The 21626-nt window shown below is 41.9% G+C and overlaps 1 protein-coding gene across 1 annotated transcript in view; it reads left to right on the forward strand.

Moving 5' to 3' along the window:
* Nucleotides 1-1680: 1680 nt before the first annotated feature.
* The window catches only part of LOC134357668 (uncharacterized), a 53470-nt gene continuing 33524 nt past the window's right edge, over nucleotides 1681-21626 (forward strand). The window contains exon 1 of the mRNA XM_063069287.1: nucleotides 1681-1709. The gene's annotated coding sequence lies outside the window, so the exon portion shown is untranslated. The remainder of the gene's footprint in view (nucleotides 1710-21626) is intronic.

Here is a 21626-nt window from a genome sequence, read left to right on the forward strand (position 1 = left end):
GGTGTAAAGCACAGTAGTACACATCACACATAGAGAACACGATAACTTATGAAGGTAAGGATAAAATCAACAGATGAATCACACATAAGTAATAAATTAAAATGCATTAATATTAAGTGACGTTTAATATTAATATTAAATGACATTTACCAGTGATTCAAGTGCGATGCAGCAGGGAGTTCAGAGACCCAATGGCCTGGGGGAAGAAACCATTGGTCACCCTGACCATTCTTGTTTTTATGCATCATTATCTCCTGCCTGATGGTGGAAAGTCTAAGAGGATGCTGGATGGATGGGTGGGATCCTCAATAATACTAATGGCCTTTCATACACAGTGCTCCTGATAAACGTCCCTGATGGATTCATACAGAGTCTTAGAGAAGTACAGCACAGAAGCAGGCCCTTCAGCCCATCTAGTCTGTGCCAAAACTATTTAAACTGCCTACTCTCATCGGCCCGCATCCAGACCAGAGCCATCCATATTCCTACTATCCATGTACCTATCCAAACTACTCTTTAATGTTGAAATGCACTACTTGTGCTGGCAACTAGTTCCACGCTCTCATGACCCTCTGAGTGAAGAAGTTTCCCCTCATGTTCCCCTTAAACTTCTTAGCTTTCACCCTTAACGTATGACCTCTAGTTGTAGTCCCACCCAACCTCCGTGGAAAAAGCCTGCTTAACTTTACCCTATCTATACAGCTCATAATGTTGGACACCATTCCTTACAGATCTCTGAGGAATAAACTAGAAGTCCAAAAGTGTTGAAAGGAGGAGTTAGAGTTAAATTCTGTGCTTAAGTGTATGGGAAGGTAGAGGAGAAGGAATAATAACTGGGATTTATGACACTGAGAATCAGTAATCCTGTTATTATGAGCAACACACACAAAACGCTGGAGGCACTCAGAAAGTCAGGCAGCATCTGTGGAGAGAAATAAACAGTCGATGTTTCACCAGGACTGGGAAGGAAGAGGAAAGATGCCAAGATAAGAGGGTGTGTGGAGGAGAACGAGTTCAAGCTGGCAGGTGAGAGGTGAGTCCAGCTGAGAGGAAAGGTGGGTGGGTGGATGGGGTAGGGTCTGAAGCTGGCAGGTGAGGGGTGAGTCCAGCTGAGAGGAAAGGTGGGTGGGTGGATGGGGTAGGGTCTGAAGCTGGCAGGTGAGAGGTGGAGGAGGTAAGGGGTTGATGAAGAAGGAGCCTGATAGAGGAAGGGAGAGGCTTCTGCCTTCCAACAGTCACCCCCCCCACCCGTTACCCATCCTGAAGAAGGTCTTGGCCCAAAATGTCGACTCTTTACTCTTTTTCATAGATGCTGCCTGATCTTCAGAGTTCCTCCAGCATTTTATGTGTGTTACTTTGGATTTCCAGTGTCTGCAGGATCTCTTGTGCTTGCCATGTTATTATGATCAATGTTACAGAGTACAGTTTCCAGGATTAGGAAATGGTGCAAAAATGACTTTTTCTAAGTAAAATTGCACAAATTCTACTGATTATATTGTCAAAAATGGTGCTTTTGTGGACATTTCCTGCCATGTCAATGTCGTACTTGGCACAGGCTAATTATCATTGAATTAGCTTATTTGAGGCAAAGTTCTTCCACCTGCTAGGCTCATTTGCAAGTTCTTTTCAACTGATTAGCTTATATGCAAATTCCTTAATCTTTACATCACTCAGCCAGCAAGAACTCACAACAGAAGCAGCAATCACAGGTATTTCACAGAAGCTTTTTATTTTATAATTAATGTTATAAGTTTAATAATTTCTTCACAAATGGATGGAAAGGAAAACACAGTCAAAATTAACCTGAAGGGCTTCCAGAGGGCTTGATCAAGGCAGGATATTTTCCAGTTGAATAGTGTCATGATGTCTGATTAGTCAACGGATACGCCATTTCGTAATGTCAGAAACGATACAGTGTAACTTGGAATGTAAAATCATGCCTACAGATTCTCACTGACTGCAGGTTTTCAAAGCCTGCAGAGAGATTTGGACCACTTAGAAGAGTGGGCTGAAAGATGGCAGATGGAGTTTAATGCTGATAAATGTGAGGTGCTACATTTTGGTAGGACTAATCAAAATTGGACATACATGGTAAATGGTAGGGCATTGAGGAATGCAATAGAACAGAGGGATCTAGGAATAATGGTGCATAGTTCCCTGAAGGTGGAATCTCATGTGGATAGGGTGGTGAAGAAAGCTTTTGGTATGCTGGCCTTTATAAATCAGAGCATTGAGTATAGGAGTTGGGAGTAATGTTGAAATTGTATAAGACATTGGTAAGGCCAAATTTGGAGTATTGTGTACAGTTCTGGTCACTGAATTATAGGAAAGATGTCAATAAAATTGAAAGAGTACAAAGGAGATTTACTAGAATGTTACCTAGGTTTCATCTCCTAAGTTACAGAGAAAGGTTGAACAAGTTAAGTCTTTATTCTTTGGAGCGTAGAAGGTTGAGGGGGGACTTGATAGAGGTATTTAAAATTATGAGGGGGAAAGATAGAGTTGACGTGGATAGGGTTTTTCCATTGAGAGTGGGGGAGATTCAAACAAGAGGAAATGAGTTGAGAGTTAAAGGGCAAAAGTTCAGGGGTAACACTAGGGGGAACTTCTTTACTCAGAGAGTGGTGGCTGTGTGGAACGAGCTTCCAGCAGAAGTGGTTGAAGCAGGTTCGATGTTGTCGTTTAAAGTAAAATTGGGTAGATATATGGACAGGAAAGGAATGGAGGGTTATGGGCTGAGTGCAGGTCGGTGGGACTAGGTGAGAGTAAGAGTTCAGCACGGACTAGAAGGACCGAGATGGCCTGTTTCCGTGCTGTAATTGTTATATGGTCTTATGGGATCACATAGAAATCAGTTCAATATTTATCTTACTCAGAGATACAGTATGGCAATGGGCCCTTCTGGCCCAACTACACGCATGTGACCAATTAGTTACTCATATGTCTTTGGACTGCGGGAGGAAACTGGAGCACTGTAGGAAACGTACGTTGTCATGGGGAGAACGTACAAACTTCTTACAGGCTGCTGTGGGAATTGAACCTGGGTCGCTCGCACTGTAAAATGTTACGCTAGCCACTATGCTACCATGCCACTCACCCCCGCAGGGAGACTGTACTGAGAAGATCAAACTTTGCCACTCCTGGGTGAGTAAAGTAGTCCCTATTCTCAAATTTTATATGTGCTTACAAAATCTGAGATGATGAGGCATACAGGGGTGAGATAGATCGGCTGGTTGATGGTGTCACAACAACAAACTCACACTGATTGTCAGCAAAGCCAGAGAACTGATTGTGGACTTCAGGAAGGGGAAGTCAGGAGAACACACACCGGTCCTGATGGAGGGGTCAGTGGTGCAAAGGGTGAGGAGCTTCAAGTTCCTCAGCATTACCAACTCAGAAGATCTATCCTCAGACCAACACATTGATGCAACGATATAGGAACAGAATTAGGCCATTTGGCCCATGAAGCCTTCTCCACCATTTCATCATGGCTGATCCGATCTTCCTCTCTGCCCCAGTCTCCTGCCTTCTACCTATATCCTGTCATGCCCTGATCAGTCAAGAATCTTTCAACCTCTGCCTTAAATATACATAAAGACTTGGCCTCCACCACTGCCTGTGGCAAAGAATTGCACCCTATGGCTAAAGAAATTCCCCCTCATCTCCATTCTAAAAGGACACCCCTCTATTCTGAGGCTGTGTCCTCTGGCCAAAGGAAACATCTTCTCCTCATCCACTCTATCAAGGCCTTTCACCATTCAATTAGGTTTCAATGAGGTCACCCCTCATTCTTCTGAAGCCTAGTGAATATAGGCCCAGAGCCATCAAACACTCTTCATATGACAAACCATTTACTCCTGGAATCATTTTCCTGAACCTCCTTTGAAACCTCTCCAGTTTCAGCACATCCTTTCTAAGATAAGGGGCCCAGAGCTGCTCACAAAACTCCAAGTGAGGCCTCACCAGTGCTTTATAAAGACTCAACATTATATCCTTGCTTTTATATTCTAGTCCTCTTGAAATGAATACTAACCTTGCGTTTGCCTTCCTCACCACAGACTCGAACTGCAAATTAACCTTTAGGGAATCCTGCACAAGGACCCCCAAGTCCCTTTGCACCTCAGTTTTTTATATGTTCTGTTCATTTAGAAAATAGTTAATCCTTTCATAACACAACATAGAAAGAATCGGTCCCAACACAGACCCCCGTGGAACACCATGAATCACTGGCAGCCAGCTAGAAAAGTCTCCCTTTTTTCCCACTCTTTTGGCATGGTGGGTCATTGTGCAGGACATGTGTGCAACTGTGCGACGTCTCAACAAATCAGACCATGAATGCATTGTCTTGGTGCAGCAATCAGCCTCTTCACTTGATGATAAATCTGGCCTGAAAGCTCTGTGAACCATTTCTACTGCACACTCACCGAGGTCTGATCACAGGATAATGAGCTGTTTTCTGTGTTGTTTACTGTTTACTGCTTATCTGTGCTGTGCACTACAGGCATTTTGAACTATATTTCATTAACTAATTTATGGTAATATTTTGGTTTATGTACGAAATATATGTGATATATTTTGCGGGTGCACTGTGGTCCTGAGGAATATGCCTTCATTTGGTTGTCTACAAGTACAGTCAGGTGACAATAAACTTGAATATTTTAATGATCTGTGAAGTTCAACTCACCATTCACAAATCCCAGTCCTCCAAGAGTGAAAGAAAACCATAGGGGCTGTCATGTTTCAAGACCAGAACTTGAAGCCATTTCAGTAAATTAAGCCATTTTGTTCTGAATTATGTCCTATTGCATGTGTGTAACCATTGTACGAAGTCCTTGGGCTTCTTTTCAAAGCAGACAGTATCTAATTAGTCCTCTTGCTCTGGCACATAAAGTTATTGTTCATATCTGGTTATTAATTATTAATCATTGAATCCCCGCTGAATTCTCTGCAAGCTAATAGTATTGACTCCAGCATCATCCATTAACAGTACGTTCTCACTGTTCAGTGATGCATAATTTGCGATTGTAATGGACAGAATTGGTTTTACACATGTTATAAACTGTAAGACCATAAGACATAGGAACAGAATTAGGCCATTCTGCCCATCCGGTCTGCTCTGCCATTCCATCATGGCTGATTTATTATCCCTCTCAATTCCATTCTCCTGCTTTTCTCCATAACTTTTTGCACCCTGACTAATCAAGGATCTCTCACCTTCTGTTTTAAATTTACCCAATGACTTGGCCACCACAGACTAGTCTGGCAATGAATTCCACAGATTCAGCATCCTCCTCATTTCTGTTGCAAAGGAGCCTCCATCAATTCTGAGACTGTGCCTTTAATCCTGGACTCCCCCATTACAAGAAACACGCCCCCCCCCATGTCTACTCACTCTAGGCCTTTCAATATTCAACAGTTTCACTGAAATACCCCCTTATTTTTCTACCCCTCTGGACTCTCTCCAAGCCAGCAAGTCCTTTCTTAAATAAGGGGCCCAAAATTTTCCCTTGTTTGGATCAACTCTGACCTTATTGAACGACGAAGGAAATCAGCTCCTGGTCCATTTTCTTCAGAACTGTCTCCGGCAACCTGAGATCTAAGGCAGTGAGTTGCAGGCTGAATTATTATTATTATTATGATTATGAGGACACGCAGTCCCCTTTTATTGTCATTTAGTAATGCATGCATTTAGAAATGATAAAATGTTTTTCCAGAATGGTATCACGAAAAACACGACAAACCGACTTAAAAACTGACAAAAACCACATAATTATAACATATAGTTACAACAGTGCAAAGCAATACCGTAATTTGATAAGAACAGACCATGGCACAGTAAAAGTCTCAAAGTCTCTCGAAAGTCCCATCATCTCACACAGACAGTGAACCTCCAGCGCCGCCAACTTGCCGGTGCAGCATCCCGGAAGCATCCGACCACAGTCCGACCCCGAGTCCGTCCGAAAAACTCCGAACCTCCGAGCACCATCTCTGCCGAGCAGTTCGACCCCGGACCCGGCAACAGGCGATACGCAAAGCCAAGGATTTGGGGATTTCGTCTCCGGAGATTCTCGATCGCACAGTAGCAGCGGCAGCGAAGCGGGCATTTCAGAAGTTACTCCAGATGTTCCTCCGTGCTCCATTTTGTCTTCCTGTCCTGGGCCCAGCACATAGATTCAATCATAAGAAAAACTTGTCAGCATCTCTATTTTCTTTGCAGGTTAAGGAGGTTCCGTTTGTCATCGAACAAACTTCTACAGATGTACTGTTGAAAGTATCCTGACTGGTTGCATCTCTGTCTGGCAATACAATTCAAATGAGCAGAAAAATGCCAAGCTATAGTGAGTAGTGAACTCAGTCCAATATAACAGCACATCCCTCTCCACCACTGATAGCATCTACACGAAGGGCAGCCAGAAGAGGCAACATCCATCATGAAAGATCCCCACTATCTGGGCATAGCAGCTTCTCACATCTACCATCACACAGGAAATACAGAAGCCTGAAGTCCCAGACCATCAAGTTCAAGAACAGTTAATTCCCTTCAAACATTCGGTTCTTGAACCAAATGGCAAAGCCCTAATCACTGCAGTTTAGCAACACTATGACCATTTAGCATAAGATGGAATTGTTACTTATTGTTCTACTTGTGTTCTTCCTTGTAAAAGTTGTGTTTAATTTATGTTGATCTACTTCTGTGAATGCTGCTTCTCTACTGCGATGTGCATGCAATGTTGTTTTAAGTAATTTTTCATTGCACCTGTGCATTCATGTACAGAACTTGTGCATCTGATAATAAACTTGACTCTGATTTGATTTCTGTCAAAATAAACTTTTCGCGGAGTTGCCTGTAGTTTTTGCCAGAATACTGTCTCACCAGCAGTTGGACCTTCCAGATACAGGTGTATTTTTACTACAGTCAGTTGAAACACCTTGACTGCACACAGGTCTCCAAAAACAGATCTCCACTTAATTAATTATGTAACTTCTAAAACTAATTGGCTGCACCAGTGATGATTTGGTGTGTCATATTAAAGGCGGGCGAATACTGATGCCATCAATTATTTTGTATTTTATATTTGTAATTTATTTAGATCACTTGTTAGAGGTCTGATTTCACTTTGACACAAAGGGTTCTTTTTCTCTTGATCCATTTCAAAAAAGCCAAATTAGATGCACTGTGATTCAATGTTGTAAAACAATAAAACGTGAAAACTTCCGGGCAGGGGGTTGGGGTGAATAATTTTTATAGGCACTTTATCCCTTTATCCCTCTCAACCACATTTTCATGCCTTCTCCCCATAACCTTTGATACTCTTACTAATCAAGAACCTATCAATCTCCACTTTAAATATAAATGACTTGTCTTCCACGGCCATCTGTGACAGTAAATTCTATAGATTCACCACCCTCTGGCTAAAGAAATTCCTCCTCGTCTCTGTTCTAAAAGGACATCCCTCTATTGTGAGGCTGTGTCCTCTGGTCCTAGACTCCCCCACCATAGGAAACATCCACTTAGAAAGGCTGATTTATTTTTTATGTTGGCCCTTTGGAGATAGTTGGCTAACATTTCATCTGAACTTCCTGTACTTTAGGTCCTCTGACCCCAATCTGTATATTTGAAAGTCCCGTTTCTTGTGGCTGATTTCAATAATTAAAAGCCAAATGAAGAAATATAATATCTGATTATTTCCTGTGTATTCCAGGTAAAATAATCCCTAGCACAAAATTCCAAGGTCCAATGTTAATTTTATGCAAACAAAATCTTCATGTAGGAACACTTAAGCAATGGGACTTTGTATACCAATTAAGTGTTCTTATTCTTGGAAATATTTCAAATTTCCTTGTAATTTTGTTTCAGATTACTATAGCCGTGGGCATTAACAGAGTATGCTTTTGTTACATGAAGGCATACTTTTGAGATGATTGGAAGAAAGTATAGGGGGAATGCTATAGGGGAGAACTTCACTCAACTTCATTTGCCCCAGCGTTGAAATGATCCCACAACCTAAGGACTTTCAAGGACTCTTCACCTCATGTTCTTGAAACTTATTTCTTACTTTTTTTTTATTATTGTTTCTTTCTTTCTGTATTTGCACAGTTTGTTGCCTTTTGGCCTCTGGTTGAACGCCCAAGTTGGACTATCTTTCATTGATTATGTTATACTTATTATTCTAGGGGGCACATGGCCAAGTGGTTAAGGCATTGGACTAGTGACCTGAAGGTCATGAGTTCGAGCCCCAGCCGAGGCAACGTGTTGTGTCCTTGAGCAAGGCACTTAATCACATATTGCTCTGTGACTGGTGCCAAGCTATATGGGTCCTAATGCCCTTCCCTTGGACAACATTGGTGTCGTGGAGAGGGGAGACTTGCAGCATGGGCAACTGCTGGTCTGCCCTGGAGACTGAAGACTTTCCAGGTGCAGATCCATGGTCTCGCAAGACTAACGGATGCCTTTACTTATTATTCTAAAGACTTATTGTGTATTCCCACAAGAAAATATATCTCAGGCTTGTATATAGTGACATTTACGTTCTTTGAAAATAAATTTACTTTGAAGTTTGAAGTTTGGATTTCAGTGGTAGCTGTTTTTACACAGAGTGGTGGGTGTGTGGATCACCCTGTAAGGGTTGGTGGTAAATGTTTGTCCATTTAGAACAGAGCTGAGGAGGGATCTCTTTAGCCAGTGGGGTGGTGAATCTGTGGAATTCATTACAACTGATGGTTGTGAAGGTTAAGCCAATGCGCATATTTAAAGTAGAGGTTGATAGGTTGATTAGTAAGGACAGCAAAAGTTATGGGGAGAAGTCAGGAGAATGAGGTTGAGAGGGATATTAAATCAACCATGATGGAATGGTGGAACAGACTTGATGGGCCGAATGGACTAATTCTGCTCCTATGTCTTATGGTCTTGCTGTTGTTGACAGATAATCCCGCTGAAAGCTGCATAAGAGAAAACCTTCAGCTGACAACATCAAGTCTGCTCCACCATTCCATCCTGGCTGATTTATTTTCCCTCTCCACCCCATTCTCCTGCCTTCCCCTGTAACCTTTGATGCCCTGACTAATCAAGAACCTAAAGAAAATGAATAAATAAACTTCTGAAATGCTCCTCAATGCCACAGTGATGAGAGAAGATGAGGGAGTAAACAAAGCTCATGTTTGTGCTTTATCTGTCTTTAAAATATTTCTTTTTGCAAATCTGCATCGGATGGAAATGAATTGCTTGGAAAGAAGGAAAAAAAGATGCTTGAAATTGTAAAGCATTAATCTGGTTGACAATATTCTTTAACTATTTATCTGACAGACCTTGTGCTGGTAATCGATATTAACAGTAACCTATTCAATGTGTTGAATTAAGTGTAGCACATGAGGTTTCTTCAATATTGAAAATAAACACACTCAATCAGGGCTGGTATTATTTTTGCAAAATGATGGAAGAGCTGGAACTCAATCAATAAATGAAAATAGAAGCCATGGATGTAAAAATTCCCTGATGTATTGTAACTATGACTGCAGGAATGATGAAAGGCTTGAGGTCTACCTACATTCATTAATCAAAATATTGCTTCTGGGTAGTTAATCTAAATTGATTAATATCATAAGTTCATGAAGTTAACCCACCCCAATTTGTGAAGCTTCCATTTTCAATCAATAGCCAATACATGCAGAGAGGTTTAAGATGATTCTTGTTTTTCAACAGTACAATTAAGCATACGGTTTATAAAAATATTGGTAAAATTGCTGTGTAGTTTTTGGTTAGTGAATCTAACACATAAATAAAAATACCTTCTGTATTTTACAACGTGTTTTATACCAATATAGCAGCTTTAGAGAACAAGATATAGTTTGGATTATAATGGACTACCTTTTAGACCAAAGGTTACTTTCTTCTCCTACTGAGGAAAATATTGCAGGTTTGCCAAAAGGAGCATGCCAGGAACGTGAACGTGTATGTAGAAGAGCAGTGGAGTGATTTGACAATTTGATATTAAAAAATTGTAAAAACTCATTTAGAGTTTCGGAATCATAGGACACTACAGTAAAGAAACAGGCTCTTTGGCCAAATCAGTTCATGCCGAACTATTCGTCTGTCTAGTCCCATCGACAACATTCCGCCTCCTTCTTCTACTACCCATTGTTCTCCTGCCTATGATGTCGATGCTTCCCCTCCCCCACCCCTTTGTCTTTCAAATTACTGGTCTTTCAACTGACGCTACAAGCATTCTTCAAATCCTTCCCCATCTTTCATTCTTCAGTCCTGACGAAGAGTTTCGGCCCGAAACGTCGACTCATCGTTTCCACTGATGCTGCCCGACCTGCTGAGTTCATCCAGTGTACTGGAAGTGTTCCCTAGTCCCATCGGCAACTCTCCCAAGCTCCGCCGTGAAAGAAGGAAGGTAATAAGCATGGCTACTAATCTCATCCTGAAAAAGGTCCAGACTACAGAAATGCCTACATAGTCTTTAAAGAATTCAGCCCTGGGAGTCTAAAGAATTCATCCCTGGGAGTGTAAGGATGGAAAGAAGATGGGCTACCCCTGGGGACAACTTGAAAGACTGGCCCAGGACCGAGGAATCTGGCTGCCTATGCCTGAGAAGGGGTGACTGGCTTCAGAAGAATTCCATTGATCTATAACTGGACCATAGTCATCCATATCCCTCCCATCCATGTACCTAACCAAATTCATCTTTGAATATTTTTGTTTATTTTGTATATAGTTTTGAATAATCCTTAACCATAACTGTGGAACATTTGAGAGAAGTTTGGATAAGTACATAAATGGGAGGAGTACTGGGGGCTGTAGTCTGGGTGCAGGTCGATGAGAGTAGGCGAAATACTAGTTCAGCATGTACAGGATGGACTGAAAGGCCTGTTTCTATGCTGTGGTTCTCCAGGACTCCATGTGTTTTCTTATATCTCAACTTGACTACGGTGGCTGTAGGGTGGAAATTACTGGTGTTAATTCTTATCTTTGAATCTTTATTGTGCCTGTATTAAATTACTCTACTTTTCAATCCATTTAAAATCCCGTTTGTGCTTCTGGTTCAAGAGCAGACTATATAATTTGCTATGAGTGCTCCATTCACATTTGTACAATGGAAATTATTGATGGTCATTTTGCCATTGCTCTTATCAGTATTTATTTATTTAGAGAAACAGCACAGAACAGGCCCTTCTGGCCCAATGGGTCACACCACCCAGAAAACCATCTATTTAACCCCAGCCTAATCACAGGATAATTCACGATGACCAATAACCCTACTATACTAACCAGCATATCCTCGAAACGTAGGAGGAAACCGGAGAGCCCAAAGGAAACCCATGTGGTCACAGGGAAGATGTACAATCGCCTTACAGAGGACGCCAGAACTGTAATAGCATTGCGCTAACTACTATGTGATACTGTGGCATATTGGGGTTGAGTTTAATGGCTCCCACTAGAGGAGGAATGGACGATGAGGGGAGGGGGGAACAAAATAAATTGATCTCACATCCCACCTGTTGCCAAAACACAAAGAAAAGGCGATGGGGAGGAAAAGCTCTTGAAAGAAAATAGGCAGCAGAGCACCAAACTCTCACCCCTGCACCAACCTCCCCCTCCACCCTGCCATTTCTCCCTCTCCTGTATCCTTCTCAGGAGTTAGTTAAATTTATCCTCTTTGTTTTTGAAGTGCAACTATCATTTGTCATTCAGTTTGCAAACTGGTCAAAAGAAAATAAATGAGTTGACGTTTTAGCATGAGGTTCTGGTCACTTTGGATGCGAATCTGATCTCAGCGGTGAAGTCATTTGTTCTAATAGACGGCTCACTCTCACAGCCAGTCAGTTCCTATAGATGGTTCCCATCTGTTCCAGCTCATTCACTTGGTTACCAGGGTTACTGCGTGCACATATATTTATACTCTTCCTGTTAAGAATTATGAGTAAGAGGACTCACTTGGAATTTATGAGCCTAGCAATGTAACATACAGGACTATGTGTCTGAAAATCGAATACTTCCAGTGTGGAATACAATCCTTGCCCTTTCCTAGTCAAAACCATAAGACCATATGACACAGAAGTAGAATTAGGCTATTTGGCCCATCGAGTCTGCTCCACCATTCCATCATGGCTGATTTATTATCCCCCCAACCCCTTTCTCCTGCCTTCTCCCAGTAACCTTTGATTCCCTTACTTATCAAGAACCTATTAACGCTTAAAATATACCACAGATTCACCAACCTCTGTGCAAAGTAATTCCTCCTCTTCTCTGCTCCAAAGTGACACCCCTCTGTTCTGAGGCTATGCCATCTGGTCCTAGACTCCTTCACTATAGGAAATATCACTCCACATAAGCCTATCAATATTCGATAAGTTTTAATGAGATCTGCCTTCATTCTTCTAAACTTCAGCAAGTGCAGGCCCAGAGAAATCAAAGGCTTCTCATATGTTAACCCTTTCGTTCTCGTGAACCTCAAGAGAAACATGCTACTTCAGAAATTGAAATGAGCATTTCTGGTTCCGTTCTGGTCACCTCATTCTGGAAAGGATATGGCCATTTAAGAGAGGGTGCAGAGGAGATTTACCATGATACTGCCTGGATTAGAGAGCGTATCTTATGAAGAAAGTTTGAGAGAGCTAGGGTTTTTCTCTTTTGAGCGAAGGAGGCTTAGTGGTGACTTGACAGAGAGTAGAGGCATAGACAGACTTTTCTCCTATGGCAGAAATGGCTAATATGAGGGGGCATAATTTTAAATGATTAGAGGAAAGAATAAGGGTGGTTTTCTTTACACAGAGAGTGGTGAGTGTGTGGAATGCCCTGCCAGGGATGGTGGTAGAGGCAAATACATTATGGACATTTAGATAGGCATTTAGATATGTTAACAGATCCCTCCCATCCATCTGACAATCTTTTTGACCCCCTACCATCAAGCAGGTGGTATATTGTATCAGGACAAGGACTGTTGGGTAAGAAACAACTTCCTCCCCCAGGCCGTAAGAACGCTGAACTCCTTGTCATCACCTAGTAGTCATTACACCTGAAGCACCATAGCGTTATACCGTTTACATTTTAACTTGTTGTAAATGCACCTTAAGCTAAATGTCAATCTTCTGGAATATATTGTATTATTTGTTACTTTATATGTGTTAACATTACTTTATGTGTTGTGTGTGAGATGTATGTACTGTGTTGTGCACCTTGGTCTGGACGAATATTGTTTTCGTTTGATATAAGGTACATGTATACAGTTGAATGGCAATAAACTTGAACTTCTAAGAATTCATAAAGAAGGCACCTTTATAAGAGAATTACCATACTTTAACCCCTAACTTTATTTTCTATTTGTAAAGCCCTCCTTAAGATTTCTACTGCAATGCTGTGGGATATTTTTATTTTACTAGTTTTCTGCAAAAGCAGTGTGTTATGTCCTGTTAGTAAGAGTGTTTTGGCTTCGACTAAAGATAAGGAGCCACGGTGTCCAATTTAGAAATGTTGTGTCAGCCTATCAGGATTGTCTTGGTATTTGTTGTAGCTTTCTGCCCAGTGGGATGGCATGGAACATTCAAGAGGGCTGGGATTTCTGAAGGACAGTAGTCTGGTTTGGGGTCTTTTGGCAGGAACTGTGGAATGGAGCACAAGGGAAGATGCAGAATGCTACTCTAAGGAGAGACGCTGTTATAAGAAGTGCTTTGTGCAGACAAATGGTTCGAAGGAAGAAGTGCTAATACACCTGAGTTAACCAGTTTGTTTGAGATGGTCTTCAAGGGAAGTTCAAACTGTGACTGGTGTCTTTCACGCAGAATGTGGGTTCAGTGCGTGAGTAAAGAGATACACCAAACTACTCCAGAAATGAGCTCCAATGTTTGTGTGCACATTGGATTGTTTTAACTGAAATAGGCCCTTTTATATTTCTTGTTAACTGTTTGATAAGCTTGAAAATTGGTAAATATACTTTCCTTATGCTGGTGTATGATCTGTCATTTCTTGAAGATTAATAATTGTGTATGAGGCAGTACTTACACAGAATTCACTACAACCTTAACCGGAACATCCTAACTTTCCCACTTGCTTAAACCCGAATTATACCAACCCTAGATGTGTGTTACTTATGGAAGGTGGCTTTCTCACCGCTGGGAGGAATAAACAGTTAATGTATCTAGCTGAGAATCTTCATCAGGACTGGAAAGAAGTTGGGGCGGGGGTGAGCCAGAGTAAGACTGGGGAGGGGGAGGAGTACAAGCTCGAAGATGATGGGTGGGGGAGGGAGGTGAAGTGAGAAGTTGGGAGGTGATTGCTGGAAAAGATAAATGAATGGTGAAGAAGGAATCTGATCGGAGAGTAGAGTGGACAGTGGAAGAAAGCGAAAAAAGAGAGCCAACAGGGAGGGGTGATGAGCAGGTGAGGAGAAGAGAAGGGGTAAGAGGGAAGCCAGAGTGGGGAATTGAGGAAGAGGGAAGGGGAGGAGGAAAAAATTACTGGAGGTTGGAGAAATCAATGTTAAATGAAAATGGAGTATAATTTTACACTGCATTTGACCTTTCCAAATCTGAGTATAGAGTATTTAGTTGCAGATAATTATAAAAAAAATGGAATGTGTAAGAATGTACAATTCATCTCTTCGAGATGTGTGTTGACCAGCATTGAACACATCAACAAGGAGCAGGGGCACAAGAAAGCTGCATCCATCATCAAGGTACCCACCATCACATTAATCCTTAACCTTCATGTTATGTTAAAGAAATATTCAGATTTGAACAAATAGATGCAGGTTCAAATCTACAGAGTGTGCTGTAGGTACTCAGTGGGTCTCGTGATTAGATGGAATTTCAATTTCTTTAAAACCATAAGACATAGGAGCAGAATTAGGCCATTTGGCCCATTAATTCTGCCTCACCATTCCATTATGACTGATTTATTATCCCTCTCAACCCCATTCTTCCACCTTCTCCCCATTACGTTTGATTCCCCTTACTAATCATATAATTCAAATATACCCAATGACTTGACCTCCACAGCTGTCTGTGGCACTGAATTCCTCAGATTCATCACCCTCCAGCTAAAGAAATTCCTCCTTTCTCTGTCTAAATGGACATTTCTCTATTCTGAACTGTGCCCTTTGGTCTAATACCCCCCACACTCTGGGAAACATCTTTTCCACGTCTACTCTATCTAGGCCTTTCAATATTCGATAAGTTTCAATGAGATCCCTGCTTTTTCTTCTGAACTCCAGCGGGTACAGGCCCAGAGCCATCAAAAACTCTTCATACGTTAACTTTTTCATTTCACACCCTTCATATGTTAACCTTTTCATTTCTGGTATAATTCTTGAGAATCTCCTCTGGACTCTCTCTATTGCCAGCTCATCTTTTTTTAGATACGGGCCCCATTGAGCAGCTCGCAATACACAAAGTGTGGTTTGACCAATAACTGATAAAGCCACAGAAACGCATCCTTGCTTTCCATTTAGTTGCTTTCTTTAGTCTTGGATGTGACTATTTGAAAATTCCATGGACTGGATCAAGATCAGCACAGATCATGTTATCTTTAGTGTTGTAAGCACTTGTTGTTTCAATTCCATAGTTGTTCGTGGTTCATTTGAGTAGAAAATATACATTCAGTTACCACTTTATTAGGTATTCATGTACACCTGCTCATTAATGCAAATATGTAATCAGCAACTCAATGCATAAAAACATGCTGATATGGTCAAGAAGTTCAGTTGTTGTTTAGACCAAACATCAGAATGGGGTAAAAATGTGATCTAAGTGACTTTGTCTGGGGAATGATTGTTGGTGCCAGGCGGGGTAGTTTGAGTATCTCAGAAACTGCTGATCTCCTGGGATTTTCACACACAATAGTCTCTAAAGTTTACAGAAAATGGTGTGAAAAACAAAAAAAAACATCTAGTGAGCAGCAGTTCTGTGGGCAGACACCTTGTTAATGAGAGAGGTCAGAGGAGAATAGCCAGACAGGTTAAAGCTGACAGGAACGCAACAGTTACTCAAATAACCATGTGTTATAACAGTGGCGTGGAGAAAAGCATCTCCTAATGCAGCAGCAGAAGACCATGAACATACATTCAGTGGCAAATTAATCAGGTTTACAAAATACCTAATAAAGTGGCCACTGAGTGTTTGCTCCTTACAGAAGAGTCAGAGCTTCTCCTGCCCAGTAATGATTGGAGTCTCCTCTCAACTCATCCATCAGGAAATCATCACTGGAAGATAACTGCTTGGCTTTGTCCTAAGCTGCCACCAGCAAAGATTTCTTCCACTTAACAATAGTGATTAACTTTTTTCAAGAGTTTTATTGCTGATCATAAATTGTCAGGCCCATAAACCTGCCATCGGATACCCAGCAGCTGGAAACAGCAATCGCACTGCAGGCAGCAGATGCATTGCTTGGAAAATTCATGTGATGTTCCCACCCCCTAAAGGATCCTGTTGGAGTACAACAGCTGTTCCACTGCCAGCAGCATGCAGCTTCAGATTCCACTTTTAATATTAAATTAGCTGAGTCTCGCTCGCCACCCCCGCAGCAAGATGGGCAGCAGGAAGAGCGAATACACTCAGTCTTTGTGGGGCATCAAGAACTGGAGGGCAGATGTTTTAAGTTGGAGTGAAAAGATTTAAGAGGAAATCCAGGGGCAAAATGTGGTCTCTCTGTGGGATGAGACGACAGAGGAATTGGTTGAGGCAAGTACAGAGTTCAAAGTTCAAAATAAATTTTATTATCGAAGTATGTATAGTAATGTGCAAAAGTTTTAGTCAAATATTTACAGCCAGGGTGCCTAAGGCACGGCACTGTTTTTGTCACCGTGGAACAGAGAGCAAGTTTATAAATCTGGCGGGATCAAATGCTGTTGGGAATGGTGAGGGAGGAGTGCCACAGGAGGGGTGTGGGACAGGTGGCAGAGAAGAAGTGCCAGGGGTGGGGATGGCATGGGTGCAGACACACCCAGCCTTGAGGCACCAGGCAAGGCCATTTGATTCCAAACAATTGATATATTGATCATTACAGAATGCCTCTGTTGTTTCCCACTCCCTCCCCTCTCCCTTCCCCTTTTCCTAGCCATGATTCGTCTCTCCCTGGTCCCTTCCCACTCTCAGTCCACAACAGTGACCCATATCAGAATCAGGTTTGTCATCACTCACATATGTCATGGGATTAAAAACGCAAACAGAAGGAATTCTGCAAATGCTGGAAATTCAAGCAACACACATCAAAGTTGCTGGTGAACGCAGCAGGCCAGGCAGCATCTCTAGGAAGAGGTACAGTCGACGTTTCGGGTCGAGACCCTTCATCAGGCCTGAAGTGTCGACTGTACCTCTTCCTAGAGATGCTGCCTGGCCTGCTGCGTTCACCAGCAACTGCCATGGGATTAATTTTCTTTTGGGCATTCACAGAAGATACAAAGAAATAATCGCTGTCTTGGATTGTGACCATTCATCAGAACTGGGAAGGAAGGCTGTTACATAGAGAACCTGTGGTCCTATAAAATGAACATTTAAAAAATTTATGTCCCAGACTGGAAACTGGAATTTAGGATCCTATGGTGGAGCATGATTAAATCAGATTAGCTTTATTTGTCGTCACATGTACATGGCAACATCAAAACATGCAGTGACAAGCATCGTTTGCATCAACAACCAACAATCTGACGATGCGATGGGGGCAGCCCACAAATGTTGACATGCCTCCGATACGAACAGGGCACTCACTCAACGCACTAATTCTAACCCATATGTCTTTAGAATGTGAGAGAGAAGCAGAGCAGCCGGAGAATCCCATGTGGTCACAGGAAGAGCGTATGGACTGTGGCAGGAATTGAATCACAATAGCTGGTGCTGAAACGCCTTTCACTAACACCGCTATGTGACTGCGCTGTGGTTGGATTTGTTCATTTGTATGCCAAGCCTACATGACGTGGTATCAAGGGGGAGGGCATTGTGGAAAAAGAAGCAGATTCCTTGGGAACATTAAGAGAAGAAATTTTAGTCTATCATATACATTTCTCATGAAGATAGGTTGAGTGAACTTCTCTGGAGTGAAGGAGGACGAGAGGTGACTTGACAGAGGTGTCCAAGATGATAAGAGGCACAGACCGAGGGGACAGCCAGAGACTTTTTCCCAGGGTGGAATTTGCTAATACAATTTTAAGGTGATTGGAGGAAAGTATAGGGAGGAAGTCAGAGGTAGGATTTTTACACAGAGAGTGTTAGTAGAGAAGGATACATTTGGGGCATTTCAGAAACTCTTGAATAGGCACATGGATGATAGAAAAATGGAGAGCTATATAGGAGTGAGTGATTAGATTAATCACAAAGTAAGTTAAAAGGTTGGCACAACATCATAGGCTGAAGGGTCTGTACTGTGCTGTGCTGTTCTATGTTCTATGTTCATAACTATTTGGGAAAGGTGTCCGCTCGGTGCCAAGGTCGGGGGTTATCTCCGCTTGTGGTACAACAGTCAAGTAGTGCTCAGAGTAAAATTGTATTTGATATGCAGAGGAGGATTTGGATTTAGCCGGGGTATAAACAGAGTATGTAGAAACCCTTGAGAGATGGAGAATTGGAATGATCTGAAACAGATCAGCTGCTCTTATTCCTTCCAATTGGCACAGAGACAGAAGCATTAGAAATTCTGCTAAGGAAATGAAAGACATTTGTCAGTGTGCTTATTGCTCATTTTAGCTAATCTTCCTGCTTTTCACTTTCAGAAATATTTCACAGACTTTTCAGTGACATTTAACTGCAAGGCATTGTTCGCCTTGAATGGCGAATGCTTTGCCACTGATAATGCAAAAGTAGGCGCTAGATTCATTATAAAATTGTTTTGCTTGCTTAATTGCAATATCAGCCCAGCAATATCCTGCTACTAAACTGTTGCAACAATATTTTGTAATAATTGTCTCCAAGATGTTGTATCATACATTAAACGGGATTTAATAACATTTTAAGCGGAGATTTGCACAAATCATGGGGAATTCCACGAGATCGACTATCAATGCTGTTGGGTAGTTTCTTGCGCAGTATGTAAGATACTGCAGAGTTTAACTTCATCATCTTATAGAGAATATTTGAAAAATTAATTTAGGTGGTTTCAAAGTGCCGGAAACAGAAGATCAGGCAGGTTAATGTTTCGGATGTCTCACGGCTGGGTGACAGAGTGGAGATACATCTCTACCCAAGGTGGTGTAGGGTGCTCCTTTCCTCCGCTAGCTTGCAGGTTATCCTTGCGTAAGGTGCAGCACCTGCTCAGCCCCCGAGCAGGGTCACAGGAGAAGATGGTGGGTTGGTTGTATGAGCAGCTGGTGCATATCACAATATGACCACTGACAACAGGCAGAGGCAGACCATAAGACCATAAAATAGAGGAGCAGAATTAGGCCATCTGGCCCATCAAGTCTGCTCCACCTTTGAATCATGGCTGATTCTTTTTATCCTCCTCCTCAACCCCATTTCCCAGCCTTCTCCCTGTAACCTTTGTTGTCATGTCCAATCAAGAATGTATCAATCCCTGACTTAAATACACCCAACGACCCGGCCTCCACAGCTGCATGTGGCAACAAATTCCACAAATTCACCACCCTTTGGCTAAAGAAATTTCTCTGCATCTCTGTTTTGAATGGACGCCCCTCTAATCTGAGGCTGTGCCCTCTTGTCCTAGACTCTCCCACCATGGGAAACATCCTTTCCACATCTACTCTGTCTAGGCCTTTTAACATTTGAAAGGTTTCAATGAGATCCTCCCTCATCCTTCTAAATTCCAGCGAGTACAGACCCAGAGACATCAAACGTTCCTCGTATGATAACCCTTTCGTTCCTGGAATCATCCTTGTGAACCTCCTCTGGACCCTCTCCAATGCCAGCACATCTCTTCTAAGATGAGGAGCCCAAAACTGTTCACAATACTCAAGGTGAGGCCTCACCAGTGCCTTATAAAGCCTCAGCATCACATCCTTGCTCTTGTATTTTAGACCTCTTGAAATGAATACTAACATTGCATTTGCCTTCCTCATCACTGACTCAATCTGCAAGTTAACCTTTAGGGTGTTCTGCACAAGGACTCCCAAGTCCTTTTGCATCTCAGATTTTTGGATTTTCTCCTTGTTTAAAAAATAGTCTGCACATTTATTTCTACTACCGAAATTCATGACCATGCATTTTCCAACATTATATTTCATTTGCCACTTTCTTACCCATTCTCCTAATCTGTCTAAGTCCTTCTGCATCCTACCTATTTCTTCAACACTATCTGCCCCTCCACTAATCTTCGTATGATCTGCAAACTTGGCAACAAAGCCATCTATTTCATCATCCAATCTGATCCAGACCATCTCTGAAGAATATTGATAGTGGCTGGGGGGGGGGGGGTGGTAGTCACTCATCTTGTAAAGACACTGTTCGGAAGAAGGCAATGGCAAGCCACTTCTGTAGAAAAACTTACCAAGAACAATTATGGTCACGGAAAGACCATGATCACCCATGTCATATGATGCATATTGAACAAACGAGCGAAGAAATGAACGATCTTTGAACAGAATAGAGTTGAGAAAGATAATAAATCTGCCAAGATGGACTAACAGAGCAATCTTGATGGGCTGAATGGCCTGATTCTGCACCTATGTGTTATGGTCTATGGTCTAATTTTAAAAGCAATAACATAAGATTGAGGGTGGTGGGGGCAAAGGTAAAAGAACACATGAAAGAAAAGAAATGAAATACTGGTAATCTGCATCTGTCTACAAGATGATCAGAATCAGGATGATTATCACTGACATATGGCATGGTATTTGATTTGCAGCAGCAGTACAGTGCAAAGACATAAAAATATTAGTTTAATTACTAAATAAATGAACTGTCAAAAATGAAATGAAGAAGATCGTGTGTGTGGGTTCAATGTCCATTCAGACATTCTGCTGGCAGAGGGGAAGAAGCTGTTACTGAAATGTTGAGCGTGGGTCTTCAGGCTCCTGTGTCTCCTTCCTGATGGTGCTAGCAATGAGAACAGAGATTGTCTGGAATGGTGACGGCCCATAGTGAAGGATGCTGCTCTCTTCTGGCGACGCCTTCCAGTAAGATGGCAGCACATTTGAGCACAGTGGCTTCAGCGGGGTCAGCCAAAGATGCTATTGTCTTCTTTTAAACGTGTTTTGCACAATCACGAGACCCTGTTGGACATTCAGAACTGAAAGTACTGCAGTTCCACCCCATCAGTGAGCTGCTCGTTGGTGGAGAAACAGCAGGATCCGGACTTGGTTCAGACTGTGCTGCTGCCTGTGTCACAGAGGCATCAGTGTGCAGTGAGTGATCATTTTTGTTGTTTTTCTTGTGATTGTAAGACCCTGTTGGACATTGTTAGAATCAAAATCAGATTATTATCACCGCCATGTGACGTGAAATTTGTTAACTTAGCAGCAGCAGTTCAATGCAATACATGATCTAGCAGCGAGAAAAAAAAGTAAAAAAAAAACAAGTAAATCAATTACAGTATACATATATCAAATAGATTTTAAAAAGTGCAACAACAGAAATACTGTATATTAAAAAAAAAGTGAGGTAGTCTCCAAAGGTTCAATGTCCATTTAGGAATCGGATGGCAGAGGGGAAGAAGCTGTTCCTGAATCGCTGAGTGTGTGCCT

Source organism: Mobula hypostoma, chromosome 17 (assembly GCF_963921235.1).
Source record: "Mobula hypostoma chromosome 17, sMobHyp1.1, whole genome shotgun sequence".
NCBI classification, from domain to species: Eukaryota; Metazoa; Chordata; class Chondrichthyes; order Myliobatiformes; family Myliobatidae; genus Mobula; species Mobula hypostoma.